Consider the following 12,151-nt stretch of genomic DNA (forward strand, 5'->3'; position numbering starts at 1 on the left):
ATAGAGAAGCTGGCTGGTAATACACTGACTGCTCGAGGATAATGGCTCCTAACAATAGTTATACAAGACTGCTGCCTGCACGTCTGTGTGTTGTGTTTCAAAATGAAGGATTTTACCCCTTCCCCTAGGAAGACACAAGGCAGCTACCAGAACCCAGCTGAAAGAGTATATCTACTGTGTGAAATAGGGAAAGCACTTCCACGCAAAGAAATAAGACTAAAACAGGCTGTGAGCCCTCACCTCTTGATAAAAAATGGCAGTTAGGATAGAGAAGGGACCAGTATGACAATAACAGTTGGAAGTGATCACTCTGGACAAGAGGTGAGGTAGGTAAAAGGATATACATGGTAACCCTTCTGTATTGCAATCCACAATGCCCAAAGAGGGGGGGAGGAGGGAAGGAAGTGAGAGGGAAAGAGAGAAACAGAGAGACAGAAAGAGAGAAAAAAAAGGTGGGGGGCAGGAGGAAAATGGAACACTGCCCGCGAGAAACTGTATACACAATGGTGAAGGGACAGGACTGGTGTTGGAACATGATATGACTGAAATCTAACCATGAACAACTTTGTAACTATGTATCTCATTGTGATTCAATTAAAAAATTAAATAAAAAATTAAAAAAATTTTCCTGGCCTGTAAAAAATACAAAAATGCATGGGCACGGAAGTGGGGGATGTGATGTGTGTTGTTGTTGTTCAGGGGCTTCCAGGGCAGTGCTCTCTCTCTTTCTCTCTCTCTCTCACTGCTCACATATGGTGCTCTCAAGCAACTGTGTATGGCTCCTCCTTGTGCTCTGCTTCTGTGTGTGCCTCTGTGCTTCTGTCTGCCTCTCTCTGTCTCTGTCTCTGTAGTCTCTCCTCTGGTGTCTCCTGATCTCTTCTTCACATCTATCTCTCTGGAGCCCTCTTGCTTCTGTGTCCTCTGCCTTGCTTCTATGTCTTCTCTCCGCTTCTGTGCCTTCTCTCTTGCTTCTGTGTCTTCTCTCTGTTTCTTCTCCTGTTTCTTTTCCTGTGTCTTCTCCTTTGTCTTCTCTGTATTTTCTCCCTGCTTCTCCTTCAGTCACATAGGGCAGTAACACAAAGGTGGGTTGAACATTAACAAATCAACAAAGAGGAGGCAAGACCATTTCTACAGGAAATTAACAAAATCTCATCTAAGGAGATTACTCCAGATTACTGGTAGATCTGCTCAAGGGTGGGAACATAAGGGTATGTCACTTTCTTCTTTCCTCCGCTAGTAATCCACTTAAATAGTTGTAGTAAATTTACTTCACATATTTCTAGCAATTTCATTCTGTATGAGTACAGTAAGAGATATAAACTTAAAGTTTTATTCTTCCTGAGGATATCTCAATATATTTTTTAGACCAGAGTCCTCAGGTCAGGTTAATCTTCTTAACCTCAGCAGGGTCCCAGTCTCGTTGTTACTTTTGAATCATGACAGCATTTGTCTATGACCATGGTCTCAACTTATAGTTGAGTATTTTGGCACTTTTGCCTGGCCCATTTTGATGCCAGGGTAGCTCACAGCTTGCCCCAGGTCCATTCCATTCCTTGTAGAGATCCTGCTTTTGGGGTGTTAGGAACTAAGGGCAACTGAGTTGAGAAAGCAGATACCTAGGAGTAAATATTATTAGAGTCAATCAGCTCCCCAAGTTACAAAGCATAATATTAACTCTCTTCTTGTGTCCATACAGAAAGGACATTGCTTTACGGTAAACTAAGTTCCCTGTGGCAATGCTAAAAGGACAAACCCAATGTTATCCTAGACTGGCCCAAAGTCCATTCTTATGTAATCAAACATGGGTCCAAAGACTGCATTTATGAACTTTTCTCCATGAAGAGAAATAGAAACATAAAATGCTCAATTAAAACCACAAAAAATAAAAGGAGGACAGAAATGGGAACAACAAATAAAAACAGCTACACATATGGCTAATTAATCCAAATGCAGCAATCATTTTAAACTTCAACACTCCAAATACACCAGTGAAAGGACAATCAGAAAGAATTAAAAACAGCAGACCTGACTATATGCTTTCTAAAAGAAATATACTTTAGATATAAATATACATAAATTAAAACTAAAGGTATGTTGGGGTAAAGAATTAAAGTGGTATGAGCCTTTCCCAGTTAGATTCCTGGCACCACACAATTGACCAAGCATCACTGGGTGCTCCCTGGAGGTTCCCCCACATCCAGTGTCACCAGGTGTGGTCCAGGAGGACCCTAGCACCCACCTGGATGGCCCTAGTATCCCTAGCACCAGGGAGTCAAGCAGCATTGTATCCCTAAAGTAATACAATGTATCCCAAAGGCCTTGCTGAACCACAGACTACTGGCCTCACAGGTGGGGCTCCTCTTCCATTTCTAACACCTATTGAGAACTTGTCGGGAGATCCTCCCCACCTCACAAAAAGAAAAACAAAGTCTAAGTAGGGAGAAAGGGATGAGGCGATACAGGCCCCGCTCTCTGCCGAGATGTAACCACAGTAGCCGCACTTGTGTGGCCTCTCCGCTGCTGAATGAGCATGATTCCAGAGGCCATCTAAACTACTTTTGGTTCCATCAGCTTCTTGCAGAAATGTCTCTAGACTGGGAACTAAGGCGCGGCCCCATGCCACCCCAGGAGGGGAAAGGTTTTTCTCTCTCTCTCCTTTTCCTTGCCGGGGGGCATGGCGTGGCGACCGCCATCTTATGAGGACGACTAATGGGAGGTATGAGCTTGCAATGATGCAATTTCTGACAGAAATTTCCCTGGACTTAGTTACTAAAACATTAAAATACAGAAATCCAAAACCACGCAGCCATGTGACCTCATATCTCTTCATTCTCAGCAATGGAAAAGAAATTATCAAATGCTTCCTTCTCAGCAGGCCTGATTCTAGGAGGGAAACTCCAAACAATAATAGTGAGTTATTTGCTGAAATATTGAATATAACCAAAGTAAAGAGAAAGTAAAGTGAAATTTATCAGCTACACAGGTGGGGGGTGGGGGGGCATGGGAGGGTGGGAGGTTTGCTGGGTTTTTTGGCGGGAGGGTGGTGGAATATGAGCATTGGTGAAAGGATGGTTGTTCAAGCATTGTATAACTGAGACTTAAGCCTGAAAGCTTTGTAACTTTCCAGATGATGATTCAATAAAGATATAAATAAATAACTTTTAAAAGAGTAGGGAGAAAGTATGAGTATGCAAATGTCCAACATGATATATTATTATGTTAAAATGAAATGAGATACTACACAAATAACAGAATGGCCAAAATCAGAACACTAACAGTATCACATGTTACTAAACATACTGTTAAAGATGTGAAACAAAAACTCTCATTCACTGCTGGAAAGAATGCAAAATGGTACAGCTACTTTGGAGTAATCTAGCACTTTACAAAGTTAAAAATGCTATTAGCATAGAATGAAGTTATTACTTGCCTTGCTACTTATAAAGAGAAACTGGAAATTTCTTTCCACTGGAAAACCTGTATATGAATATTTAAAGCAGAACTTTCTGCGTTAAATTTACTATTGAACCTGGAATACTGGTTTTGGTAGTTACTAACCAAGATAACTCTCAGTTACTAACCAAGAACATACTTCAGAATAGACTGTAGTATGTTCAAAGGAATATTACTTAGTGCTACAATAAATAAACTACCAAGCCATAAAAAATGCATGAAGGAATTTTAAATGCATCTTACTATTTATCTTACTAAGACAAACAGACCAGTATCAAAAGCTATGTCCTGTATCATTTCTACATGACATTTTTGGAAAGGCAAAAGATAGATGTGGTAAAACCATCAGTGGTTGACAATATTTAGAAGGAGGGACAGCTATTAACATCACAATGGATACTAAGAGCAGTGAAATTATTCTGACTGATATTACAATGGTGGATACAAGTCATTACATATATCAAAATCTATAAAATTACAACAGTAGAGAACACAAAAATAGAATCATTTGGGTAATGATCTGTCTGAGCAGCTCAACTGATTGTTAATAAACATAACCGTGGCATATATGACTTCACAGTGGAGGAAATTTATGTAATTACTAAGACTTAAGCAAATTTGGGTACTCTGTACTTTTTCTGTTTTAAACTCAAAACTGGGCTAAAAATCAGTTTGTTACGTGAACCTAAACAATTTATACCTTCTGTGATGAGTAACTCTAACAAAAAACTATTATAAAATTGCACAGTATAAAACTTCTATGAGACAACGTAAAAAATGTGAACTTGAGTTTGGGTATAAGTTTTTAGAAGAAATACCAAAATCATGATTGCATTGGGAAAGACAGTGCAGGGGTTAAGGCGCTCGCCTTGCATGTTACCAACCCTTGATTGAATCCCTGGTCCCGCATATGATATCCCAAGCAACACCAGAAGAGATCATAGTACACAGCCACAAACAAGCATTGAGCAGTGCTGGGTATGCCCCCCACAAAAAATCGAAATAAACAAAAAGCACAAATTCATAACTATGAAATAAAGTAAGTTAACATTAAAATTAAAACCATCTATCTGCTCTGTGAGATACAATATTTAGAGAATGAAAAGTCAAGCTACAGATTAGAAAGATTTAAAAAGTACTTAGGTGGGAAAGAGTGTATCCAAAATATGCTAATAAATCTTTTTTTAATAATGTAAGAGTACTACTATTTATTTAGCCATTGATTAGGCTGATTGAATTGGGCATAAACTCCCCATTTTTTATTTTATTCTGAATATTAATTTTATTTTATTATTATTTTCTCCACTTTTTTTATTCACCATGAAATACAGTTACAAAGCTTTCATGTTTGAGCTTCAGTCATACAGTCACCAAACACCCATTCCCTCACCAGTGCATATTTTCCACCACCAAAATCCCCATTATTTCTGCCCTCCCTCCTGTACCTCATACCCTTGGTCCAACCCTTCCCCTGCCTGTGTGGCAGACAATTTCCCCCATACCACCTTTCAGAGCCCATTGGACAGAAGTACATGTTTGCAGTGATGGGGCGTGTGGGAAATCTCAGGATGGGGAGTGATACCGGCTCTGCTCCCCACCCAGACGAGACCCGAAGCTGCCACCCACGAATGGCTCCTCTGCTCCTGAACGGCCATGATCCCAGAGGGCACACGAACCAATTTCAGAGCCCAGCGGCTTGTGACAGACATCACTTTGGATTTAATTACTAAAATATGAGAAATCCAAAATCATGCTCTTCATGATAAGCAATAGAAAAAAAATTATCAAATGATGCCTTTTTGGCAGGTCTGGTCGTTGGGGTAAAATTTCAAATAATAGTGGGTTTTCTGTCAAAACATTGAATATAATCAAAGTAAAGAGAGAGTAAAGTGAAAATCATCTGTCACACAGGCAGGGAGGGGTGGAAGGGGGGTATACTGGGGTTCTTGGTAGTGGAACATGTGCACAGGTGAAGGGATGGGTTTTTGATCATTGTATGACTGAGACTTAAACCTGAAAGCTTTGTAACTGTTCTCATGATGCTTCAATAATCACTGTATCACTGTCATCCCTTTGCTCATTGATTTGCTCAAGTGGACATCAGTAACGTCTCTATTGTGAGACTTGTTGTTACTGTTTTTGGCATATCGAATACACCATGGGTAGCTTCCCAGGTGCTAACATGTGGGCAAGATACTCTCAGTAGCTTGCCAGGCTCTCTGAGAGGGGCGGGGGAATCAAACCCGAGTTGGCTTCATGCAAGTTTAATGCCCTACCTGCTGCGCTATCGCTCCAGCCCATAATAAAAAATTGTCTTAAAAATTTAAATTAACAAAAAAAGAATACAGACCTGAGCACCACCAGAGAGTATGATCTAACTGACAAATATAGAATACTAGATCTTAAAACCAGAATCCTAAACCTAAATTTACTTCATGGAACATGTAATAGGACAGACATATCATTCACATACTCTATTTTGGGCCATAAAATAAAGTTCAACAAGATTCAAATAACTGAAATCACACAGTGTATTTTTTGTCAATAATGGAATCAAACTAGAAATCAGAAAAGGAGGATGCAATTGGGATGGAGAGTAAAATAATATCCTCTTGAATCTATATTAAGCTGATTTCTATTCCCAATAGTGCTAAAATTACTTTGAATATGACTAGAGTGATAGCACAGCTGGTAGGTCGTTTGACTTGCATGCAGTCGACCCAGGTTCAATTCCTTTGTCCTCTCGGAGAGACTGGCAAGCTACCAAGAGTATCCTGCCTTCATGGCAAGGCTGGCAAGCATCCCGTGGAGTATTCGATATGCCAATAACAGTAACAAGAAGTCTCACAATGGAGATGTTACTGGTGCTGCTCGAGCAAATTGATGAACAATGGGATGACAGTGCTCCAGACAGCAGAAATATTATCTTAACATCAAAATTATTTTCTGTCATTACAATTTCATATTTTAAAAAGGAAGATGAACAATAGTTTAGACATAATGTAAGTTACAAACCAATTTATAGGTCACTACTATTAAAAATGGAGACTGATTAGTAAAAAGAGAACTTTACCTTCTAAGGGAGTGTCTAAGAGATCTGCATGATTTGTTTTCACATGAGTTTCCATATCTTTACTGCAATCTCCTATTTTTCCACAGAACAGACATTCGGGAGGACTATACATTGTTCCACAAACTTACCCTTTTATCTTGAATAGGTCACACTCTTTCTCCTTACTTTTTGGGAATTTCTTAGATTCAGTAAAGTTTTCAGAATAATGACTCTATTCTTTAAAGTACCATCCTTAGGCAAGGTTTGAGCTGAAAGTTTTGATGATTAGATCCACAAGCTGAATGACTACTTGAGTTAACTTCTGTTCTGCCATAAAGGGTGCCATCCTTGTTATCTGATATTCCACACTGTACTTTACTGATTGCCTCCTAGTTTCTTTCTAGTTCATTTTCTTCAAAATGAACAATTTCAATCTGAAAACACATTTCTTCATAATTTGCACCTGATAATTTGCAAAATAGACATGTAACTTCATTTTCCATGTGAACAATGAAGAGGTGAGTTTTTGTGTCCGATTCTGAGGTTACTGTTTCACCACAAATATCACAAGAAAACACGGCACATCAAGTAGCTAGAAAAGAAAACATAATGCTATTACTGGAAAGTAAAAGTTAAACTGACAGAGGAACACAGGTAGATGGGACCCATGGCTGAGATCTCCAAGCCTACTTGGATTGGGACTGGGCGTCCTCCACCCAGGTCCCCAGTTTTCCAGTAGCTTGGCAGTCACACTCACAAACTGCCCCTGGCACCATGTAATTTCATCAATGGCAAAGATCCAGAGACTATAAAATAAAGCTCCCAGGAGAAAGCAATGCAGAATCTCCAGAAGCATGACCTCTTATACTCTAGCACAATGATGTACCTAAAGTAGAACACGTGCACCTGGTTTTAACCTACTTGTCTTTTGTTATATACAGAATCTGCCCAGGTGCTGTCCAGAGATGCAGGCTAGTGCAGGGCAGAACTTCTTGCATCCACTGTGTCGATCTGGCTAGGGCTTTCTGCACATGAGCAGCATGTCCATGCATCAGGTGCGTGATGTGTTTGTCAGCGTGCAGATCATTAAAATATGCCAGTAGACCAAAGACTATAAGTGCGAATGGAGGCTGCCTCAAGAGCCTCTGTCCCTCTTGGAGAGCCCGGCAGGCTACTGAGTATATTCCACCCGCACAGCATAGCATGACAAGCTAACCGTGACATATTTGACATGCCAAAAACAGTAACAGTAATAACAATGTACTCCTCATATTCCTGGAGTGAGTAGACACCATTGGACTGCACTGGCATGTAACAGTTACTGGTACCTGTTCGAGGAATCGATGAAAAACAGGATGGTAGTGATAGTGATGGTGAAGAGTTAGAGAACAATGAAATGCATTTTGTAGCATTATGTGGGACATAGCATTTGTAATTTCATACTGAATTATTTGGATGAACAAGACTTTAGTTTATTTAACTTCTTCTCAAACCTAGAAGCATATGTATAAATCATAATACATCACTAACAAAGGCAATGACTGAAATAGTCAAAAACTATCTTAAGGGCTGTAGGAATAGTCCAGCTGGTTCAATACCTGACACTACATGATACCCAGTCCATAAGGAGTGATCCCTGAATGCAGAGCCAATGGGCTGAGTTCATGCATTGTATACAGGTGTCAGCCACACAGCACTCTGAAAACCACCCATCGCTTCTGAGAACCAAAATGAGAACAGCTCCACCACTGCCAGGAGTAACCAAAACCAAAATAAAACAAAATAATTATTAAACTGCCCAGGTTAAATAAATCAAGCAAGAAGAAATAGAGATCCAATCAACTAAATACAGATTTAAACAAATGATTATTATAGCTTTGGTTTGGGAGCCACAACTGGCTGTTCTCAGAGATGACTGCTGCCTCTGCCCGGCTTCACTCAGGGCGGTGCTCTCAAGATTAGAAGTGCCTGGGATGGAACAGGTCAGCCACATGCTAGACAACTGCCCTACCCCCTAGACTATCTCGCTGACCCAAACTCCAGATTGTAAATCTGCTAACAACGTAAAGAAACACATTTTTTTTTTTGCATTTTGGGTCACACCCAGCGATACTCAGGGGTTACTCCTGGCTCTGCACTCAGGAATTACTCCTGGCGGTGCTCAGGGGACCATATGGGATGCTGGGAATCGAACCGGGGTTGGCACATGCAAGGCAAGCGCCCTACCCGCTGTGCTACTTCTCCAGCCCAAGAAATACATCTTAATGAAAGTACTTCATACTTAAAGAGCTTTATATATTCTATTTGGCGGAAAACCAAATACAAGTTGGGGGAAAGCCAGCTCAGATTTGTCACCAGACAGAGAAAATGGTAGAAGCAGAACTGATAACCAGTCAGGTTACAGAATCTGAACACTCAACCTAAGAATTAAAGCAAAATTAGCACTGGAGAAAACTTTACTGATTTCTGAGTCAGTGTAAATGACTTCTGAAGCAGAATCTAGAGAACAGATTATAAAATCGCATTTTATACACCTAAATGAGGGGTTTCCCCTCTTTTGAGCTTATGTGCTAAAAATGAATTATAAGTCTAATTTGTGCTTTATGCACTAATAAAATGCAGACTACTGCTCCAAAAGAGGTGATTTTGCTAATAAAATAATTGTTAATAAACAATCACTGCCACAACCATCCCACACAAACAATGATTAAACTAAGGACTATACAAAAACAGGGAATAAAAGCCACTATTCCATCAATGAAATATAATTAACTAAACAAAATCTCCTTACACAGTTCTATTTTTGTTTCCGTCTTTACAGAAAATTTTCATAACAAAAATTTTCTCACCATCTCCTCACCCCCTCCCTACACACACACACACACACACACACACACACACACACGCACAGAGTCAGTGCAAAAGTTTCTTTCTTTTCTTTTTAACCCTGGTGGGACACCTGGAAGGATGCGATTCGATTTCCAAGTATGTTAATAAGAACAACAGTAGGGCGAGAGATTTGAGACCCACAACAAATGCAGGGTTGGGGGAGGGTGTGGTGAGGAAAGCAGAAAAAGCCTGGATACAATAAGAACCGCTCAAACTTCCAAGACCATAACCCGATCCAGGCTACAAAACCCACCCAGACACCAACTGGGAGAAAGCTTTCCGCCGGGGGCGAAGGGGTTGGCCTGTAAGTTACTACCTGAGGCTGAAATGGAGCCATGGCAGCCTCAACTTTAAGACCGAGATTCAGCAGGCCTAAGTCTCGGTTTCCCCATCACAAAGTCCCGACTTCTCAGAAAACACTATCAACCTGGGCAGATAAACCTCCTCTTGGCAACAGCCTATCAGAGGAGCGGGCAGGGGCAGTGGCACCCAGCCAAGTAGAGAGGGCCGAGGGAGTGGAGTCACCAGACAGGGACCAAGAACTGCAAACATACTGTTGGTCCCTGATGTCACAGGACCGGACAGGGAACAGAATGGGAAACATACTGCCAGCTCCTAGAAAAAACGCTGTTATGTAAGGAACCCTATATAAACTGCTCAGAATTTGGAGTCAGGGTGCTAGCAAGACTCCACTACTTTGGATGGGATTCGGACCCTAGCTCAAGCTATCGATAAAGGGGACTTTCATTTGCATCCTCCCTTCTAGTCTGGTCAATGTGCGAGCGAAACTCCCTTCCCGGGACACAACACCTACCAACTGTAGGTTTGATGTCCTCTCCGATCTCGCCTATACCGCCATCTGGCAAGCAGGCAGATAAATATGTCCATGGGATCCAGCACCTTTCCGAGCCCAAAAGACTTAGATCAAACTGTCAACACATAAAAGAAACAACACACATCAGTTTCCAGCATCACATTCAAAAAGTGCTTTCTCTGTGGTGTGAAATGATATCTCACTGTTGTTTTAATTTGCATCTCCATGATAATTAGTGATGTAGAGTATTTTCTCATGTATCTTTAAGCAATTTTGATTTCTTCTTTGAGAAAATGTCTGTTCATTTCCACCCCCGTTGTCTGATGGGGTTGCATGTTTTCTTCTTGTAGAGTTCAAGCAGTGCCTTGAATATCCTTGATATCAATCCCTGATTAGATGGGTATTGGTGAATATCCTTTCCCATTCTGTAGACTGTCTTTCTATTTTGGTCACTATTTCTTTTGATGTGCAGAAGCTTCTCAGTTTAAGATAGTTCCATTTGTTTATCTCTGTTTTCACTTGCTTGGCCAGTGGCCTGTCATCATTGAAAATCCTTTCAGCTTCAATGTCGGTGAGGGTTTTGCCAACCTTGTGTTCCACGTACCTTATGGATTCTGGTCTGATGTTGAGATCTTTAATTCACTTTGACCTGACTTTTGTCATGGTGTTAGATAGAGATCAGAGCCCATTTATTTTGCATGTATCTGTCCAGTTTTCCTAGCACCATTTGTTGAAGGGGCTTTCCTTGCTCCGCTTCACAGTTCTTGCTCCCTTATCAAAGATTAGATGATCATATTATTTGAGGGTGTGTGTCAAGATATTCAACCCTGTTTCATTGGTCTGAAGCTCTGCATTTGTTCCAGTGCCATTCTGTTTTAGTTATTACCACTTTGTAGTAGAGATTGAGGTTGGGGAGGGTGATTCTTCCCATATTCTTTTCCCCAAGAGTTGCTTTAGCTATTCATGGGGGATTATTGTTCCATATGAATTGCAGGAGTGTTTGCTCCATTTCTTTGAAGAATGTCATGGTTATCCTTATAGGGATCTCACTGAATATGTACAATGCTTTGGGGAGTATTGCCATATTGACAACGTCAATTCTCCCAATCCATGAGCAGGGGATATCTTTCCAACAGCTACTGGTGTGATAATAGGCTAAAAATTGTAAGAAAAAAATTCACTAATGTGGGAATAGAGGAATAGTACAGCAGTTAAGGCTCTTGCCTTCCTGACCTGGGTTGCATCCCTGGATCCCCACATGGTACCCCACAGCATGTCGGGAGTGATTCCTATCACAGAGCCAAGAGTAAATAAACCTCGTGAACAGTCTGATATGATCCAACCCAACACTACAGCCCCAAAAACCCTCAATAACGTAATTCTAACAAAAATTTAAAAGCTAGTAGATCTCTTACTAAGCTGGTTGATCACTTATCTTAGCAAAGCTCACTAACTTCATATCCCTGAGAAAGATGTAAGATGAACATGCTGACTACACTATGTCATTAGTTTTAGAGCTCTTCATTTTACAATTCATGCGTGTACATCTCTGTAGTCTGACAAAGTTTATTCTGTTACACCGCACCTCCTAGTATGTCTACTTCCTTCCAACATTGTCCCACTGTCCCACCTCCTCCCTGATACAGGCTGACTGACTCTCCAATGTACTCTTGAGCAGCTGAAGAAACTTCCATTTTTCCTTCTCACCCTTCTCTTCTCTTCATCTTGGTTCCCAATACTCTTTGTTTATATATAGTACGTGTACCTGCCCCTTACTTTGCTATCTGATTGGTTATATCCTGTAGGGTCTACCCATTAGAAAGACCAATCAAATTATTATATGACCCCTGTGATGGTTTGTCAGAAGATTAGAGGTCGTGATTATTGGATTTCTCCCTTCATTTTTCCTCCCTGAGAAAAGTATGGATGAGTAATAACTAACT

The 12,151-nt window shown here is 40.6% G+C and overlaps 1 pseudogene; it reads right to left on the reverse strand.

The window, feature by feature from the left end:
- Window positions 1–7,089, reverse strand: part of LOC101537569 (zinc finger-containing ubiquitin peptidase 1-like) — a 34,828-nt pseudogene extending 27,739 nt beyond the window's left edge.
- Between the last annotated feature and the right edge of the window lie 5,062 nt (window positions 7,090–12,151).

Source organism: Sorex araneus, chromosome 4, assembly GCF_027595985.1.
Source record: "Sorex araneus isolate mSorAra2 chromosome 4, mSorAra2.pri, whole genome shotgun sequence".
NCBI lineage: Eukaryota > Metazoa > Chordata > Mammalia > Eulipotyphla > Soricidae > Sorex > Sorex araneus.